This window comes from Lissotriton helveticus, chromosome 2_2 (genome assembly GCF_964261635.1).
Source record: "Lissotriton helveticus chromosome 2_2, aLisHel1.1, whole genome shotgun sequence".
NCBI classification, from domain to species: Eukaryota; Metazoa; Chordata; class Amphibia; order Caudata; family Salamandridae; genus Lissotriton; species Lissotriton helveticus.
In genome coordinates, this window is record NC_136060.1 from 134,883,537 (window position 1) to 134,904,852 (window position 21,316).

A 21,316-nucleotide genomic window follows, 5' to 3' on the forward strand; every position below is an offset into this window, starting at 1 on the left:
CCATGGCTCCACACCCTCTGCATGGGACTACTCCTGGTGGCCAACCGCGCTGTGAGCTGCCCCAACACCCACTAACCACGCAGGCAATCGGGGGTCGATCCTGGATTCAACGCTTTCTATGATCCAGCAAGTCCATATTGTTTCCTCCTCCTCCTGCTTCAACTCCCTCCGCATGCTCCGCAAGATCTACAAATGGATCCCCACAGAAACCAGGAAAACGGTCACCCAAGCACTTGTCAGCAGCAGGCTGGACTACGGCAACACCCTCTACGCAGGAACCATGGCTACACTCCAGAAGAGACTCCCAACGCATACAAAACGCCTCTGCATGCCTTATCCTCGGGCTCACTCGCCACAGCCACATCTCCACCCACCTTAAAGACCTGCATTGGCTCCCGGTCAAAAAGAGGATCACCTTCAAACTCATCACCCATGCCCACAAAGCAATCCACAACGCCGGACCAGCATACCTCAACGAACGACTGTCCTTCTACACCCCGAACCGCCAGCTTTGCTCTGCCGATCTTGCCCTCGCCACCGTCCGAGCATCTGCCGAAAGACCACTGGAGGCAGATCATTCTCCCACCTCACCGCAAAGACATGGAACACCCTCCCCGCCCACCTGCGCCGGACCCAGGACCTGCTGTCCTTCAGGAGACTCCTCAAGACTTTGCTGTTCGACCTGTAGCTGCCCTACCCCTCCCAAGTTACTTGAGACCCTCACGGGCGAATAGTGCGCTCTACAAATGCTTGATTGAGTGGTGGCAACGTTCTGAACAGGAGTGCCTCACTGATTGCCAACTTTCTATCCATAGTGTAATCCAGGTCTTGCAAGCTGCATCGTTGTCATCACTCCATTCCTAAGGAGGGCACAGGCTTCCAACTCTGTAGTACTATAGGTAAAATATACCCGCCCCTACAAACAGTTGATGCCAACAGTCTTTTGAACTAGGCGCTTGGTTGTGCCTTCTACAGCTTCTATTCAACTTGCCATATGCCTAAACTAACCAATATGTCCATTCTAATGTTTTTCCATGATGTAAGAAAGTTCCACTGGTGTTCCTTACCCCACTTGTTCAGGGGTCTGTTTTTTTTGTTTTTTTTGTTTTATAGGTACATGGGTGTCAATTTTGCTATTTAGACGGGGGATGGACTGCGGAGTTGGATGGTTGGGTGGAGGGAGATCGAGTGTTCTATTTCTTGGAGTGGAATTGTATCCCACTGACACTGCAGCGTACGCTGCCACCTCCTTATTTTAGTCATTGTCATCACCACACTAACATGGAATATCAAAGGGTTCAACTCACCCGCCAGGTGTCTTAAACTTTGGCAATACTTACTTGACTAAAGACATGATGTACTGGCTTTACAAGAGACCCACATGAAACGTTCAGAAGAACACAGACTGAGTCACTGGACATATCCCATAATGTATAAATCCTCAACCACAACTAAACACAGTGGGATTACATTTTTTTCAAACCTCCCTGAGCCCAAAGGCAATAAAGTCGACAAAGAAGGAAGGGTGATAATGGTCAAAGGTAAGATACAGGGCCACATGTGTACATTTGCCTCTATTTATGTCCCTAACTCTAACCAAGCCATATTTTTGAGGAAGGTTTCGTCAATGCTGGTGGGGGTTTGCAAACGGAGATTTTTCTAATGGGAGATTTCAACCTTACCTGGGATTCAAGACTCGACAATACCGACACACACAGGGCACAGGTAGGCTGCCTCCCCAAAACTCTGAAACAAGAGATTGCTTCCCTGGGCCTTGTAGATGTGTGACACACTCTCAATCCCACAATCGGTGATTATACTTTTTTGTCGCACTCCCATTGTTCCTATTCCATATTAGATTCTGTGTTTGTAAGTAAGGCCCATTCGGCAGCACGCCAGGCAATGTCCATCCACCCGATCACTATATCTGACCATGCACCGGTTACATTGCCTGTGACTTGGGACAATACACTCTCGAAGTATAGACGCTTGTTCTTCCCAGCAGCTTTAGCTCGAGACTGACTCCTTCGTGAGGAACTTTGGAAATCCATTAGAGAATACTTCCTCTCAAATGACTCTCCGGACACCAACCTGGCTAACAATTGGGATTCCCTCAGGGCTGTGTTTTGCAGCAAATGCATTTCACTTAACTACTCCTTAAATAAACAAAGGATACAAGAGAGATTAACATTGGAGGCACAGCTACAAATGGCAGAGCAGGCACACAAGAAAAATTCTAATCACTCTTCAGAGGAGAATAACAGCACTCTGAGGTAAACTTAATGCCATATACAATAATCTTATCGAGAAAGCAACCAAAATATCACTCCTGGTGGTTTTACTGGCGTTAGACGCTGAGAAAGCCTTCCTTTTTAAGATGATTGCTCCTTTCAAGTTTTTCCCCACTCTGTTAAGTCTAACTCTGTACCCTTAACATCTGGAGTACCTCAGGGCTCGATCCTGAGTCCTCTGCTTGTTAATCTTTGTTTCTCTGTCACCTGCTCAACATCAGGACCCTTCTCTACTTAAGCTTGGTTTGCATAACATCTCCCTGTGGATGTCCAGAAATGCTTTAAGGCTGAAGGGTTCTAAGACCGAGGTTCTCATCCTGGGGAACAATCCCAAGCTTTGGGGAGCCAACCACTGGCCTGTCTCTTTGGGACCCTTAACGGCTTCGGTCCCTAAGGTTAAGAACTTTGGTTTTACCATTGTTAGCAAGCTTTCTCTTGTACCCCAAGTGTCAGGAGCCACCTCTGCCTGCTTTGTGATCCTCAAGTGGCTAAAGAAAATCCCTTGGCTAATTCCATTGGTTGCTCAGAGGACTGTCCTGCAGGCCTTGGTGATTTCCTGACTTGATAAAGGTGATCTACTGTATCCGGGTGCAGACTAGACCTCTGTACGTTGTCTCCAGCTCATTCAGAATGCAGTAACCCGCCTGCTTTTTCGGTTGCCTCTGCACGCTTCTATCTCCCCTTTGCTTCATCAACTCCACTGGCTCAAGGTTAGCAAGGGCATCTCATTCAAGGTCCTTTGCTACATGTTTCGAGCTCAGCATGGCTTGGGTCCCTTGTACATACGAAACCTTGTTAAGCCTTATCTACCCTCTCTCACACTGAGATCAGCCAGCCGTATCCTCTTTTCAGTCCCCAGAGTGTGGCTGACCCATATGGTTGGCTTCTCGTTCTCTTTCCTGGGACCTAAATTGTCGAATTCCCTTCCGTTGGAAGTCAGGACCTGCCAATCTCTCCTTGCTTTTCGAAAGAAAGCTAAAGACCTTTCTTTTTAGTCAAGCTTAATGCTAACTCACTTTTTATCTTGCTTGTCTCGCTTTTCAGCGCCAGGAAACCCTGATGGGTAGCTACATGCTTTATAAATCTTGCAAATAAATAAATAAAGCCTTCGACTGGATGGATTGGGTCTTTTTGTTACATACATTGGAACGGTTTGGATTCTGTGAACGATTTATCGCCATGATTAGAGCCAATTACTCATGTCCTAGTGCCTGTGTTCTGGTCAATGGGGTGAGATCAGACCTGGTTTATCTGTAAAGGGGAACGCGTCGGGGTGTCCCTTCTGGTCGTTGATATGTACTCTCCGTATTGTACACCTAGTTGCCAAGATACGAATGTCACCCTCCATCCACTGCATTCTGTTTGGCACAGAGGAGCACAAAATCTCCCTCTTTGCTGATGACCTACTGCTATCTATTGCCACGCCTGGGTCCTCTTTGGAGTCCATATAGTTAAGGCGCTTCAGACAAGTGACAGGGCTCCGTATCACCCTGACCAAATCGTATTTGTTGACTCTCGCCCTGCCACTGCAGGAGATGGAATCCCTGTTGACTGCCACCCCCTTTAAATGGGCTAAAACGGACAGAACGTTAAGATCACCCCAAACCTTTGGATCTTTTTTTTTTAGTGAATTAGCCCCCTCTCCTTTAACAATTGAAGACAGACTTCTGGAGATGGGCACCCCTGTATATATCATGGTTGTGCCACAATTACCCGGTTAACATTCTAGTTTTACCTAGACGTCTGTACCTTTTCCAGGGCCTACCGATCGAGCTGGACTGGGGGTTCTTGGCTACACTTAAATGTATGATTATTCGTTTCATATGGCACAATCGCAAGGCATGTCTCCCATATAAATTGCTTGGGCTTCAGAAGAGTTCTGGGGGCCTGTCTCTGCCTGATTTACACCTTTATTTCAAGGTTTCCCAATTACGTATGATGTCTGAATGGTCGGCCTTGGAGTTCGATAAACACTGGCTCCATATGGTCAGGGCAGTGGCGTGGAGATATATATGGAATCTCTTGTGGAAACCTAAGGCAGACTGTCCATTGAATGTCTGAGTAACCCTATGAAAACTACACTAATCCTTCCCATGACGTCAGATCTATGTTGGAGGGGGTGCAGACAACTAGAGGATTTTAAACATATCTGGTGGGATTGCCCGACAATCTGCCCAATTTGGTCAGAAGTCTTGTCTCAAATTAAAGATTTGGGATATCCCGTACCAGAGAACCTGAGCTTTGAGCTTCTAGATTTGCGTGCTGATACCCTCAAATGCCAGACTACAGGTGACCGATCAATCCTATGGTTATGCTTTGGTGCAGAGAAAATGGTGTTAGCTGTGGCCTGAAAGCAGAAAGAAGCGCCATCCCTGACACAATTGCACTCCCGCCTATGGCAGACTCTCACGATGGAGCACATGGCAGACGTTCTCTCTGGCTCCTTTAAAAACTGAATATATATGGGGTCCTCTGGTGGAATATCTCTGTCTCCCTCTGCGTGCCTATCCAACACGAATGCTAGCACTCCATCGCTTCCAATTTTAGTTATGCCACTGGGGGGCTGATGTGTGGGAGGGAGGTTGCCCCCCAGATGTTCCCCCTACTCTCTAGTGATAGGTTTCACCTCTCCTACTCGCTGTAGATTGATTAGTGTTTCCTTGTGTACCTTTATTAGGGGATTTGGGAGGGGGGTGTAAGTCCATATTTGTGTTCATCAGCAGTACTATTGTTAATTTGTGCCTTCTGTTCGGGCCAACTCCTAAGTGAGTTCTATAGAATGTACTCTATGCAATATTGGAGTTGTGATGTATTGCATTGCACTGATATATGCACTGGAAAATTCAATAAAGAAAGTTTTGACAAAAAAAATGCGGCAGGGTGAGGAAAGTGAAGAATTTAGAGGATAGGATTGCTCTAGAGGGAAGTGTCCTCAGTTAACTTGACCAACCGAACTTGGCTGCAAAGCAATGCTCTTGCAAAGAACAGCGCATGAGGCTTTGCCTCCATCACTGTAAGGAGTATCTAGCTCCGATGCACTCACTTGGAGGGTGATGGAAGAGGGTGTCTCCAGAAGATCCTGTTTATTTTGGATTGTATCAGTCCCCTGTTGTAGTCAAAGCTGGATTGTAAAGGATTAGGAAAGATACTAGCCAATATACTGCTTCCTGCCTTAGCTCACCAGGATCAGAGTGGGTTTATACCCCGCAGGAGCACAACTCCAAATGTGTGTAGATTGTCTCATGTGATTAACATAGTCAATCCTCGCTTGAATAGAGCAACAACGGCCTCCATTGATATGAAGAAGTCTTTAGACTGTCTAGATAAAAAATGTGTATTTTGTCCTTCTTAACTTGGGGTTTGGAGCCAATATTATAAAATGGATACAGCTCTTGAATTCTATTCCCATGGCCCAAAGCAAAAGGGGCAGAGTCGTGTCATATGCTTGGCCCATAGCTTGCCACATTAATTGGGGTGGGGACAATGTGGGCATACAGATCAAAGGATTTACCCACGTGGTCTCTTTGTATGCAGATTACATTTTGATATACATGCAGAGCTACGATGGGTGGTTACATCTACTGCTGGATAGATTTGGCAAGACGTCAATAATCCCAATTAATATGGCCAAATCTAACCTTTATTTCACTAATTTGGTTTTCGCCTCATCTACAGTGCTTGGGCTATCAGCTATACCCCAAAAACTGTAATCTCTTGGTGTCTAGATATACAGAGATATGATTGACAATGCAGTGAAGGCCGAGCGATGTTGGCGGCCAATTCAATAGTGTGTTGTCAGCCTTATGACTCTTGGAGTCCATTTCAGATTGCAAGCTGGAGAACAGGTTCAGTCTTCTAGGCTCTTCTTGGGTTTAAAACAGGTTGTCTTTTTCTGGTCTTCCACAGGCCCATGACTGTTCTGAAATGGGTGCCTGGAGGGTGCTGCAGTTATGTTGGGCACAAGCTAGTGGGTGGGAACGACCCCTTGGGCTGCCCTAACCCCATTGGGTAAAGGTTTCCGTGTATAACTCAACCTACTTAAGTGATTTTCATGGTCTTCGGTTACACTAAACTTGGGCGCTGGGGGTGTGTGTGGGAAGAGTACTAGGGGAAGACTAGTGTCCGAACACTAAAATCTAGGTTTAGGCAGTCCCTATAACCCCCAAAAAAGGCAGAGACAGAAGTCTATTAAAATCAAAGCTGAGCTTTTAATAACCAGATAGTGGATACTCAGTGTTATGGCATTGTACCTCCCTCCTGTGAAATTCACCCCAATCATTATATGTAAACCCCAGCACACTGTCAAGCAGGATGTGTCATTCAAGTAGGATTCAACCCTCTAATGTCAAAGAGGATGCTAACATACCAATCCCGCTGGTAACTCTAAACCGTTCGGGGGCAGCCCACCCTCCCACCTCGGGTGGTGCCTGGCTGCCTATAAGGTCAAAGAGGAAGGCAGAATCCGGTGTGAGCCTCATCTGCCCGTGGCCGGGGAGGCCCCTTTGAAGTGCGTGAAGGGTTTGGAAGGGGCCCTGAGGCCATCATGTCAAAGGCAGGACAATACCGCCTCGCACCCAAGGTACAGTGTTCCTGTTCAGGGAGCAGTCCACATATCAGGCTTCCAGGTGACAGTTAAATACTTACAGAAAGGCCTCCCAAGGCTTTAGGCAGGCAAAAGGTAATTTTTCTAAATTACCTTTTCTGTAATAGTTGGTTAAGATTTGAATTTTCAAAAGAGTCCATAAAATATTTCTCTAGCTGTTACCAATCCGAAATTAGCATTTTAAGGTATTATAATGTAATCCGGTGTTTCTCCACGGAAGCAGACCGCATTGCTACAGTGAAAATAACTTGTATGCTTTTTCACTGTAAGGACGTGTGGACTGTTACACTTAAACACATACTACTTTTAAATTCCATACCCCCTTCCCTACCCTATGGGTAAACAGGACCACCCTATGGGCGCTTAATAATATTCAAAAGGAAGGTTTAAGCCTGTCGCAAGGTTTTATTTTGAAAGGTTGAACTAGGAGCTTCAACCTGCACAGCCAGGCTGGTGGCAGGCCTGTAGTAATTTTTGCATAGTCACTGGAGTCATTGGCTCAATAAGGGGCTTCAGTCTATTGATAGCGTATGTTAAATACGCCAGTCAGGAGTATACCAATTTTACCATGTTGAAAGGACAATCACTTTACCACTGGTTAGCTGGGGTAAATCACAGTTTTATAGGCAGCAAACATAGGGCTCAGCAAAAAAGCCAAAAAATTAAGTGACCCTGCAGTAAGGGCACATTTTCAATGGTTGCGGTTGTTAGATCCTGAAACATCTATGGAATACGCTCAAGTCCTTGAAGAAACAGCTCCCACAGATATACATTGCAGAACATCCTGAATTAAGGCTCTGATCAGAGTTACTGCGGTACTTTTACTGACAGTGAAATATAACTGGAAATACTAACCAAAGCTTAAGACTGGTGGATTCCTTTATGCCCGGTGGGTTATCACTGTGGCTGCTGCAGAGGTTTTGCCCAGTTGCAAAAATCGCTTGGAAGCCTGCCTGAGCTGGAGTGACCTCAAATAGCAGGCTGTATGATTCAGGCCAATCTTTTGGCATTCAAAGAGATAAATGCGCATAGGACATGCTCATTGGACTATTCCTCTTATGCAGCATTACTAAGGCAAAAACACACATATGGGGCAAGATAATGGCGGAGCCAGAGGTAGTCTGTGATGCAGATTCTTTTCACATGGGTGTTAGAAGGTGGGTGTCATTTCATCACTGTGGTGTACAGGGCCAGTAGGACCACCAGTAAAAGCAATCTAGATATCCTTAAAACAGAATGTAAAAGGGACTTGGTGGGGACTCTGGGCCCGTACCCTACAATGTCTGGTTCACAAAATGTTGAAGCTGTTGCATTTTAATTATATTAAGCAGACATACTTGACCCAAGCATGATTAGAGGTTATAAGTTTGTCATTTGGCTGCCCTAGATATGAAGAGGAATGGGCCACCTTTTGTCATGTGGTGCAGTATTGTGGGGTAGTTAGGCAGTGGTGAGCTGACTCACTGAACAGACATGCATGTGCCTTTTGGAGCTTATTCTGTGGCCTAAAGCTGACCGATCATGCAGTAAACTCCTAGCCCTTGCATTGATCCTAGCAAAGGGACAGATCTCTATGAATTACAGATCCTCTTTGCCCCAAACCTTGTCAGATTTGGATAGCTTTGCCCAAGCTGAGGTAGATGCAAATACACTCTTGATATGCGGTTTGCCCAGGCTGAGGATAGTATTAATTGGGAACCCTTCGCTGTGGGCTGTGAATCTCAAAACTGATCATAAATCCTCCTAGCTAACCTAGCTAATTAGCTTGTACGGATATCCATTATGAACTCTAAATATCCAACAGGAAACTATTCCACACTGGCAGTGTCCTGGTAGGCCCACAGACGCAGATAAGGGAACATACACCATTAGCTCAACCACAGATATCACTGTAATGGTGTTCACTGGTAGCTGGGTAAGGAAGTGGATAGTGGGAGGGATTGCGGGTGAGGAGGGATGGTGGGGCTTTCTATGTTCTAATTTAGCTAATCTTGTTTCTGATTCTCATCCATCTAATGCTGCTGATGCTAAATGTTGTGTTCCATTATTCGAAAATATTTTTCTCTTAAGCAGTGGCATGTGTGCTAAGTCTGTGTGCTGTTTCTGGGACTTCCGATTTGTACCACTTTGTAAATAAAAATCCGTTAAATGATTTGTGTATTTATCAGCGGTTATCTCAGGCCTTTGAGCTGTTTATTTGCTTAATTCTTGGATGCTTTGTCTTTATTAGCCACATTTAAATAGCTGTTATGCATCTTTTAGTGGTCAGGGAGTGCCATCCTAGCATGCAGTTTCTCCTGGATTGGGGTGTCTTTCATAGATTCCCATGCTTGAATATTCCCCGTCGTCGAAGTGGGAGCCCCACGGTAAATAAAATAGCAATACAACCAATCATATATGTACATAAGAATATAATTACATACATCCTAAAACTATAAATACTCATAAGTACCAGGGTTGGCATTAACACATAGAATTACATTAGAAGAAAAAAGGACTTTTAATAGCATATCCATGTCGTTATGCTAGTCCAAACTACAGCCAATCGGGCGCAAGCACCCTCTAGAACCTTCTCAGAGGCTCAGGCCCTCAGATTTTCTACCGCACGTCGTGTGAAGGGAGTCTCCCTGAGCTCTGCTCAGTTTTCTGCTTTTTCTTGGATTTCTACAGCTTTTAGGATGTCTTCAAGTAAGAAATCTCTTTTTCGTCCATGTGCTTCTTGTGGGAAGTTGCGGCTCTTCTCAGAGGACCCTCACAAGAAGTCTATTTACTGCCTCTATCCAGAACATGAGGTAGGCAAGTGTAAAATTTGCAGGACTTTTTCAACCAAGACTCTTAAGGACAGGGAAGGGCGTCTCCTTCTGTGGTTACAGAGGTTGAAGGATAAAGATTCACCTCTTTCTGATGCAGATAGCCTTGCATCTGGGTTGTCTAGAGCCACTTCCAAGCATAGCAGTGTGCAGGACTTACCCTCTCCTTTCCTAAAAAAGAGGAAGCTTCAGCTCCAGGAGGCTCCTGCTGTGTCTCCACCTCTTCCTGCAATGCCTACGCTCTCGAGATCTTACTCTCAGGCGTCCACTGCTCCTTCAATGCATGTTTCTGCCAAAAAACATGCCAAATCGTCGACTGGATCATCAACAATCTGTCCGACGACGAGATCTGCCATTTCTGGCTCTTCAACGACAGTGACGACGACTTCTGCCAGCAGGTCGTCGACGGCGGATGCGTCGACGGTCTGCCAGCAGGTCGTCGACGGCGGATGCGTCGACGCCTTCAGCGTCGACGGTGGTGTCTGTGAGGCTCAAATCAGTTTCATCGACTATTCCTATTTCATCGTCGACATCAAAAAAGGGAGTCTCGTCGACGACCAAATCTTCGTCGACGTCTTCTGTGAAGAAAGCCTCTTCGGCGGGTACTCCGTCGAATGCGGCTTCGTCGACGGCGGTGGTCTCGTCGTCGACGGCTTCGTCAACGGTGGTTGTCCCGTTGACGGAGTTACTATCGTCGACGTCTACTTTCGCATCACTCCATCTGGTGCCAATTCCGACAACCAGCTCTGTGACATCTCCTGTTGACCCTCTGTTTCAGCGTCGTCATGCTTCTGTGGATCAGCTTCCACTTCTATGACACCCTCAGCCTCCTTTACCTCTTTTTGCCACGGGTTCGGCGCCGGACTCTGGTTCTGATGAGGAGAAAGATGATTGATTCCGGGCAGCTCGAAGTCCTTCGGAGCTGGTCATCAAGTGTCAGGATTATGAGGACGATCAGGAGGATCATCACTTTCATGACGAGGAACTTTCTACACAGGTTCCCATGGCGCAAATACCGCTCTCCCTCATTTCTAATCTCCAGTACATGTTGGAGGATTATAATAGACGTTTTCCGCTGTCTCACCATGGATCTCCTCGGCCTAGGGAGCCTGCCACTACAGCGGCTCCTTCGTCTACTGCACTGCCGGGGCCATCTGTGCCTTCTGTTAAAATACAGGCAGCTGTTGATGAGGACGATGACGTTCACCAGGATCGGGAAGACGGCGAAGTGGATGCTGAGGGGACTGTGGCGGATTGGGACAATCATCAGATCCAAACACCGTCACTGCCTCCTTTGGGTCCTGTGTATTCCCCTCCTCTTGATATCGCTAGTTTTCACCAAATTATGGAAAGGGCGGCGCTACGCTTCAAACTTCCTATGATTCTAAAGGACGAAGATTGTTTTATTTATGACTTCAAGAGTCAGCCTCTTAAACAAGTCAGTGCAGTGCCCATAATTGATTTGATCTGGAACGAAGGCGTCAAACTGATGCAGACGCCAAATTCTATTCCGGCGCTTCTTCCACGTTTGGAGAAAAAATACAGAGCACTCGAAGGTTCTCCTGCTTGCCTTGTAGTACAACCTAAACCTGACTCCATGATTACACAAGCTGCGCAGCGCCGTTCCAGGAATCCATCTGCCCCTATTTCCGCGCCTCCTGACCGTGAGGGTTGTCGTCTTGATGCCAATGGGCGGAAATTTTCCTCGATGGCTTCTACCACCGTGAGAGCTGCGAATTCACTGGCCATTCTGGGTCGTTACGACCGCCAAATGTGGTCGGATATGTCCTCTTTTATCGACCTCATTTCTGAGCCTTCCAGAGCGGATGCTCTCAAGATTCTTCAAGAGGGGGAAAGAACGTTATCGGAGATTATCGACTGCTCTGTGGACATTGCGTGCACTGGTTTTCGTCAGCTTGCGGGGGCAGCTGTTTTACGTCGTCGGGGCTGGCTTCGTTCCTCCTCTTTTCGCCAGGAGTTTCTAGCGAAGATCCTCGACATGCCCTTTGACGGCGAATCGCTCTTTGGCCAGCATGTGGACGACCCACTTCAAACCATTAAGAAGGACACTGAGACGGCTCGTACCCTAGGCACTTTGCAGTTTCGCAAGCAGCCTTTTCCTGGTGCGCGCGGACGCGGCACCTTCTTTTCGCGGCGGCTCCAGCCAGTACCGCTCCTATAATCAAGGAAACCAAAGATCTTCCTCTGTCACAACAATCTTATCGACAACAGTCTTCAAAGTCTTACAGAGGAAAGTCTTCCTACAGAGGCTCCAATTCTAAGAAGCAATGACTTGTATTTGTATGCGTTACTTATAAAGCGCTACTGTCGCTCCGAAAGGGGCATCCTGGCGTTGTCCGAAAGGGGCATCCTTGCCTTCCCCTCTCAAAGTTGGAGGTCAAATCTTTTTTCTTTTTCAATTGGTCTCTAATCACTTCGGACCGTTGGGTGCTAGACTTTGTGTCAAAAGGCCATGCTTTGGAGTTTAAGTTCCCTCCAAACACTCCTCCAACTGGTCCTCCTGCTCACCTCAAGGAGCTTTTTCAACAAATTCATCTTATGATTCAAAAAGGTGCCATCGAAGTGGTTCCCAAATCTCAGAAAGGGCTGGGATTCTATTCCCGTTTTTTCCTAGTCCTCAGGAAGTCCGGCGAATGGTGTCCGATACTCGACCTAAGGGCCCTAAACAAGTACCTAAAAGGCCAATCCTTCGCATGCTCACGGAAACTCTCCGCCTTCTCTTGAAGGGCGACTTCCTGACCACCATCGATCTCCAGGACGCCTATTTCCACATGCCGATACTTCCAAGGCACCAGAAGTACTTGTGCTTCCGGGTAGTGCTTAGAGATTTTCAATTAAAGGTTCTACCTTTTTGGCCTTCGTTCCGCCCCTCGCGTCTTCACGAAAGTCCTGGCCCCAGTGGTGGCATATCTACGTTTGACGGGTGTTCAAATCTTTCCCTACCTGGACGACTGTCTCATCAAGTCGCAATCTCGTCATCAGGCGTCTCTGGACACTTGTTTCTGTCAGACTCTATTTCACTCCCTAGGTCTGTCCATCAACACCGAGAAGTCTCAGGTTGATCCAGCTCCCTGCAGGACCTTTCTAGGCCCCACTCTGAATACTTCGTTGGCGAAGGCATTCGTGTCTCGCGAAATTCAGCTGCGGATTCTACGCCTAGTGGCTCTCATCTAGTCAAAAGGGTCCGTTTCAGTTAGTGTGTTGAAGTCTTTTCTCGGGATGGCGTCCTCCTGCATCTCCCTGATCCCATATTGCAGGCTCAAGAGCCGTCCAATTCAGGAGGAACTGGACAAACAGTGGCGTCAGGTCACAGGCTCTTTCAACGATCTGGTCCTGGTGACCGCTCGAATGAGGTCCACTCTCCGCTGGTGGGCTCAACCGTCCAACATCGCTGCCGGTACTTCTTTCCTGACCATCGCTCCAGAGCTCGTCCTTACCACGGATGCCTCCCTGGAAAGTTGGGGCGCACATCTTCAGGGGCTATCTGTAAAGGGCAAGTGGACCCAGTCTCAACGTTCCTGGCACATCAACAGATTGGAACTGATGGCCATTTTTCTTGCGCTAAAGTCCTTCCGTTTTCTGCTTCAGGGAGAATCAGTGCTCATTCAAACAGACAATACCACCAGTATGCACTATTTAAACAAACAGGGCGGCACCAAGTCACCGTTCCTCTCTCAGCTGGCACAGAGCATCTGGGATTGGGCACTCCGTCACCAGATTACCCTGACAGCAGTTCACCTACCAGGCATCTCCAACATCCTGGCAGATTACCTCAGCAGGTCTGCGTCCTCGACCCAAAAAGTGGGAGTTGCATCAGTCGACTCAAGACTTCATCTTTCGGCTATGGGGTCGCCTGAACCTGGATCTTTTCGCGAGCCCTGTGAAACGGAAATGCCTGTCTTGCGCAAGCTGGCTTCCCCACCTCGGGTCGTGCGGGAATGCCCTTTTGATGGACTGGTGCAATCTATTCGCCTACGCTTTTCCGCCGATCCTGCTGGTTCCTCGAGTGTTGTGGAAAATGCGGAGACATCCGTGCCACATTCTCCTGATCGCTCCCAGATTGCCTCGACAAGCGTGGTTCTCGGAATTGCTGCTCCTCACAGTGCAAACCCGTCCTCCTTCGCCCTCGGGTGGATCTCCTCACAATGGGCAAGGGTCAGATCTGCCATCCGGACCCCTTCTCTCTCAAATTATCGGCCTGGAACCTGAGCACTTTGAATTTGCCCACTTGAATATTTCGCCGGCATGTAGACGTTCTTGCCAATGCGAGGGCTCCGTCCACAGTAAAGATTTACTAGCTAAAGTGGAAAATGTTCTGTCACTGGTGTGCATCTGCCAACATCCACCCCGTGCACTCTTCTCCTGCACAGCTTCTGCCGTTCTTTCTGTAGTTGGCTCAATCAGGACTTTCCCACTCCATTTTGAAAGTCTTCCTAGCGGCAATATCATCTTTTCGGCACGATGGGTCTTCCTCTCTCTACTCTTCCAGAGTAATTCGCCAGTTTTTTAAGGGGCTATTCAGGATGTTTCCGCCCATTCGGCGGCGTCCTCCTACTTGGCATCTCAATATTGTTTTGGCGCAACTGATGAAAGCGCCTTTTGAGCCCATCCACAAAGCGGATTTGAAATTTTTGACCTGGAAGGTTGCTCTCCTTCTCTCCCTGACCTCCTCACGTCGCTTGAGTGATATCCACGCCTTTACCATCCAGCCTCCTTTCCTTCAATTCAGATCGGACTGTGTTGTACTTCGCACCAACCCGGCATTCATGCCTAAGGTGCCAACAGATTTTCACCTCAATGAACCAGTGTTCTTAAAGACTTTCTTCGCTAATCCCCAATCTCCGGCGGAGCGAAGTTTGCATTCATTGAACATTAAAAGATGCCTTAAATTCTACATCGACAGAACAGCACCCTTTCGTACGTCTGATCAACTGTTCGTTGCTTACGGACGCATGCACAAGGGGCGTTCTGTTACCAAGCCAACTATTGCACTTTGGAATTCCTACGCAATCTCATTCTGCCTCTTCAATCTACAGTACGAGCTCATTCCACCAGGGCGATATCATCCTCTACTGCCCTGTTTGCTGGTGTGCCTATTCACCAAATCTGTCGAGCAGCCACGTGGTTCAGCAGGCACACCTTCACGAAGCACTACTGCCTAGAGACGATCAACAAAGCTGATACAGCAGTGGGCCAAGCAGTGCTTCGCAATCTTTTAAACAAGGTGAGCCTCTTTCCTTCCCTCCGCCTGTATGGGTTGTTATCTATCTGGCAGTATTATGTTATTTGATTGCATTTTATGCCACTGTACTGCTGTTTTTTTGCGGTAAGCTATTACTGCTCACTATTCTATTGAAGCATAGGAATCTATGAAAGACGCCCCAATATTGGAGAAGAACAATTGTTACTTACCTGTAAACGGTGGTTCTCCAGTATTGGTGTCTTTCATAGATTCACATGCGATCCACCCACCTCCCCTCAGAGGCTCTCTTCTCCTCCTAGACTCTTTCGTCTCTCTTGTGCTACGAAAATCTGAGGGCCTGAGGAGAAGGTTCTAGAGGGTGCTTGCGCCTGATTGGCTGTAGTTTGGACTAGCATAAAGACATGGATATGCTATTAAAGTGCTTTTTTCTTCTAATGTAGTTCTATGTGTTAATGCTAACCTTGGTACTTATGAGTATTTATGGTTTTAGGATGTATGTAATTATGTTCTTATGTACATATATGATTGGTTTTATTGCTATTTTTTTACCGTGGGGCTCCCACTTCGACGACGGGGAATATTCAAGCATGTGAATCTATGAAAGACACCAATACTGGAGAACCACCGTTTACAGGTAAGTAACAATTGTTCTTAGTTTGTATGACTGGGCCTTTGGTATGATTAATCTCCAAGGGGGTGTTGGTCCTAGTGATATTCAATTCTTTAATTCCAGTCAGCCTTACTTGTGTTGTGCAAGTATAAATTGAGTTTTGGCATGTTTAAATTGAGTTTTGGCATGTTTAAATGGGCTTTACGGCCACCTCTCGTGGTGTGCAGTAACTGGATTTGTTGCGACCCGACCAAATTGCTTCCATTTGACTTTTAGGCACTTTTGTTTGACATGTGTCCCACTTGCATGGGCTGACATGCAATAGAAACAGCAAGGCTACAAGATCAAGCATGTTTAGGATTACCCATTTTCAGAAAAGCAGGGTCACAAATATGTTAATCTGTGGACAAGTTGGTGTCCACATAATTAAATATTTCTGCATAATTTACCTTGTCAAAAAAGCAGCCATTGGCCATACCACTAGGTCTTGCCTTAAATGTTGCTGTATGTCAAAGATAGTGTAATGATTTACAATTAAATAGCAATAAAGCACAATTGGTTATGGTGTTTGGGAAGCTTGGCTGAGCCTGTGGAGGTTGGCCTACCTTAATTTGATGCACGGAGGTTTTGTGCTGCAATACGAAACACGATTACAATTAGCTTGGGGGCAACTTACAGGGAAGGATCTCATTTAAGTGGCATCTTTGTTATTTACAGGTAGTAAGTGTTTGGAGCAGTAGCTGCATTCATGGAGCAGAGGTGTACTATTACTGTATTATGTTTTCTCTACAGAGGTGCTTGTTCAGCTCTTTGTTATAAATTGGAAAATTACGAATGGAATTCTAACTTGAAATATTCTTCCAGGCACTACATTTAATGACCTTCATCTTTAACAATCACGATTCTCTGTGACACCCACCAAATTAGGGTCCAACGTTTTATTTATCTCATGGTCCTGAAATCCGTCTCATGGAGTCTTACTGTGTGAGACCGAAGCATTAAGTGTCACATCCACATGTGCAGTATGAATTTAATATTTCTGAACTTTGTAGATCCTTTCTATTCAAGTTGAGTGATCTTTACACCATTGCAGGCTCCAAGTACACATTGTATTACTTTGAGCAATTGTTGTATCTTGGTTGCTGTGTGCTTGCATGTACATTTTGTGTTATGTCTTGTCTGTGTTTTTTTTTTTTTTTTTGCATTGAAAAACCAGACCATTAAAATCACATAAAAATTAGAATTGAAAAAACAACCTATTTTGTGTTAATTAAATCACATGTTGTGTGGCTTTACACAAGTACACTACTCAGTTCTTACCATTTATTTTGCATTAATTTATTGTTTTCGTTTATTTGTTGAAATGATTAATTGGATTGCTGACATCCAGTCAGTACAAGTAAGGAAACCCGTTGCTTTGAACGATTACTCAGGAAATCCATTGATTATTTTTCATGGTCCATACCCATTTCATGGGGGAGATTGGGTAGTGCTATTTTGGTTATAGTACTTTACTAAATTAGAGTAGGGAAGGGGGTGGGGAGCTGATAGAAACAGGGATGCTATTTGAAATCCTGAGGGTATAAATAGAGATTACTTATTGCCTTGTTTTTTTCCTATGTTTCATTCATTTGCCTCCAGTCTGATGGTGTTCTGGCTATGGGTGTGCTGATATTCAGTGGAGATGGTGAATGGTGAGATTTTCACCACATTAGTGCAATCCTGGTCATGATGGCATTGACTATGATACAGCTGGTTTTGTAGATTGGCACTAGCTCCCTCTTAACTGACTTGCACGTTCTGTCAGTGTAGATGTGATACAATCCTATTTCTTTAGGCCCTGGATGAGACTGGCTGCGACATGGAGGGAGCTCTTAAGTGGGGCCAGTGTGGAGTATGGGATGGCATTGAGCAAAGTGTTTCCACCATCTATATTCAAGAAGTATGATTGCTCAATTAAAAGTTCTGAAGTTGCTTTCTGAGATCACTGGTTTCACTTTCTTTGATAAAGAGAGCTGATCCTAGGCAATCTCCATTTTTAATGTCTCCCTTGAGAAAGTACAGTCTTAGTAGAGTTGACCTTCTGGTAGGTAATGGACATCTGGTAAGGTTTGGATTTCTGAAGTGGAGTCAACTTTAAAATAACGTTTTGAATCATCAGCCCGTTGGTGAATTTTGATACGGTTATCAGAGGCTGAAGGTAACTGAGGGGGCTTTGAGGAAGCAGAGTGTGTTGGCATGATCTTTGAGCGGTAGGGCTTTGAAGGATGACTATTGTGGGATGTTATGAAAAGGGGTAGACCATAAGAAGTTATACAGGCTTGGTGTTGACTTTGCTGTCAGATCTTCCACATTATTTCAGTGAAAAGAGTTAATGGTAATGCACCTGTCCGTTAGTATGGGATACTAGGGTCAGACATGAGGTTGAGGCAGTGTTAGATTGCCTTGATGGCTGTTTTGCTTCTGTTGGCAGTTTCAATAATGGTATTGGTATAGTCTGTTAGCGCTAAAAGACTGATCTATCCAGACAGAGCTCTGGAATTAGCATAACGACTTCAGCATATCAGTCGGATAAGAGTTTTTAACATCAAGGTATGTTTTAGAATCGTCTCAAGATTAATAAATTAGAAGAGACATTGCTTTGTCGCAAACTATAGACCCACCATGTTGACTAAGCCATATTCTTAGTGAGAGGGAGGCATCACAAGGTATTGCACATAATGGATGTTGGTTGCTAATTAACATAAAGGAGTATATATAATTTTTGTTGAGTCTTTGCAAATAAACATGTCCTTTTAAATACCGTTGACATAAATGTATTTGTAGAAAATGTAGCCTTGTGACTGATTAAAGTTTGGTAATTGTGTGTTTTTTCTAAACCTAGAATCTGTCCTGAAGAAGGTGTCTGTATTCTCAATAATAACCGAAACGCCGCGTCGACATTTGTTTGTTCCTGATTCTTGTTTTTAATCAATGTTTTTAAAACATTTGTTGTAATAGAGTGCAATCATGTATGATGATATTGCATATTACATTTTTTGGCTTGTATATATCTATGCTTATTAATATGTTTTTAAACACATAACAAACTCCAAACTGTCTGTAAACAGCTGTAATACATTCTTATAAACTTTTACTTTGTTGATAATAGCCTGTTTGTTTGCTTTGTAGCCAATTTATCAACCTCATTCATATGCTTGCTAATTATATTTAGATCTACCTTGCCTCTCTCAAGAACAGCAAATCAATATTAGCTTGTTTTAGTGTGACCATTTGGTCCGCATTGTTGTGCTTGTGTTAGTGGATAGAATAAGCTAACTTGCTTGTTTATGGGACAACCCTTGTTTCTCTACTTATTTCCCCTGGTCCCACAAACCAAGATAGGGGGCCTCCTAACTTTTTCTACATAGCGAATTGCCTCTAAAGTGCCAAGATTCCCTCCGAACCATATCAAAAATTGATCCCTCCAGTTAGTTCCTTACCCCTGGTAGCTCTTCCTGTTTAATATTTACAATGGTGGTAGGTGACTTCGATGTAGTCTTTGTAGTTATTTCTTTTGAGCAGTTGGAAGAATGATTAATGTTTCTTTAATTGCAGCCGGTGGAAACTTTCAATGCAGATTCAGTTTTGTACATCTTCATTGAAATATTTAAATCCAGTCGCCTAAAAAAACGATTCTCTTTCTGCATCTATAGTTGTGGTGAAATGTATGCAGTTGTGGCAATCATGTTATATACATATCATTTTAAAATGTCTCTTACTAAAATAAATAGTTTTTATGTATAATTGAGAACTTGGCAAATGTTGCTGACTTGACGTGTTGATTTTAAAATTGATCCATGACTATATTAAAGCATAAATATGTTGCATTTCACTCCACTCGTGCCAGTTGCCTGACAACGTTATTGCGAGGTTTGAGGCTCTTTAGCTGTGGTTCAAATTCATTAGCTCCCTTTATTCCTAGCTTTACAATCTTCAACGCCATGGCTTCCTGGTCTTCATTGTAAATAAAAAATTCACGTCGAGGGCACACTTTAACGGGTGCAGATTTGTGATAGTATGAGCGTGCAAGACCATCAATTTCTATTTCTGTATATCTAAACCAGTAGTTGCAAGATGATATCGACTGATGGGTTGTAATAATCATTAAGTGGCTCTTGGAAACATTTGATCTGACAGTTTGGTCTGTGATTATGAATTAACATTCAGAGTGTCCTGGGTTATCCTGTATCTGAATTCTTTTAGTTTTTTAGGTCTCCCCTATAGACTGATTTTTGCTGCCTGTTTTCAAACCTTTTGTGGGCAATCAGTTCGTAGAGTGGGCTAAGGTTCAATCCATTGCTTAAAATTGGCTGTTTTATTTGTCATTCTCATCTGGTTGAATCATATTCAATGACTTTCCTTCCTCTTCTTAAATCACTCTTCTGAAGCCTAACTTCTTTAACATCCTTTTGATTGGATGACTTGCATCCTTCCACAACTTCACATCATAGCTATTTGTAGGTCGAGCCCAGCGCAGCACGCATGCGCTGCTCTATAGGAGGCCTCTTGGAATCACTCTAGACTTTGTTAAAACGTGTCCGTGTGATTGTTTTTTAACTTCCACATGTTCTATTGGCTTTGCGTGTGGCTTTCAAAAATGAAAGCACGCAATTGGCCAAACGGCGGGTGCATGTCCCACCTTTTCTGTAAAAGTTCACTACCACGGCCTCCAGCTGCCTGGAGCGAGCAGCGGCGCGCAGGGTGCCAACTGAATTACTCGTCATGGATCATTAAACACAGCGCGGTCATGCGCAGCTGGAACCGGACAACTTGTTTTCTTGTTTCTTCACGCTGCGCACCACTGCAACTCCTTTCAGTGTATGGGGCAACCCAGTAGTAACTTTCACGATTCAGCAGCCCATGGGGTCTCATTGCAGCTGTGTTTAATTTTGGCATGAAGCAGTGGCTGCTGACAGTGTGACAGCTTTGAGTTGCTGCACTTCTACACACAAGTTTGCTAAGCGCCCCAAGCGGGAGGGTCGACATACAAAGCGCAGAGTTCTGCTAAGGCCAATCCCAAATGAGAGCTGAGACACTTTGATTAATATCTTGTTTTCTGAATGGGTTTTTAGCGCACAAGTCGTAAATGTGTACACCTTTACACAAAATAAAAGCATGAAATGCACTTTTAAATCCTTTGTATTCGCCTGTATGACATGTTTATTATAATAGTTTTTTTTCACATGGCGCAGATTGCCCCTTGAAACTTCAGTATTATGTGTTGCTACTAGGTGGTAGCAGAGTTTTCCACCTTGGAAGGATTGCAGGTTGAGGTGGCCTTGTTTTTTGGCATGTTTAATTTTGCAATGTCCTTCATGCCTGTGTATGTATGTGCTGCATGGCTAAACACTTTAAAGGTCCCAAAGGCGAGACCGATTGGCTACGCCAATGCTGGTTTCTTTTGCCTCCAGTACTCCATGGGTACTGTATATTTTCTAGCTCTGTCCAAATGTGCTGCTTCTCTAGCACATCTCTGCCCCCTGTACTCGCTGTTGCTCCGATATGCTTGTCCATTACACATTACATCCCCCACGCCACCTTTTTCCACTTGTTTTCTTCTTCTTTTAAAAAAAAACTTTTTTATTTATTCCCCTACCCTTGCTACTGTGCTGAAAGGAGTTTGCCTGGTTGCATCCCCTCCTCATCTGCCATTAGCCAAGACCTTTTTATTTTACTAAACATACTCATCTGGTATACTTAATTTTTTGTGTCTTCAGCAACCCCTTGTCATCAATG

General features: G+C 45.0%; 1 protein-coding gene across 11 annotated transcripts in view; it reads left to right on the forward strand.

Annotated features, from left to right (window-relative positions):
• Positions 1–21,316, forward strand: part of FRYL (FRY like transcription coactivator) — a 2,496,013-nt gene that overhangs the window by 188,040 nt on the left and 2,286,657 nt on the right. The gene's annotated exons all lie outside the window — the stretch shown is intronic.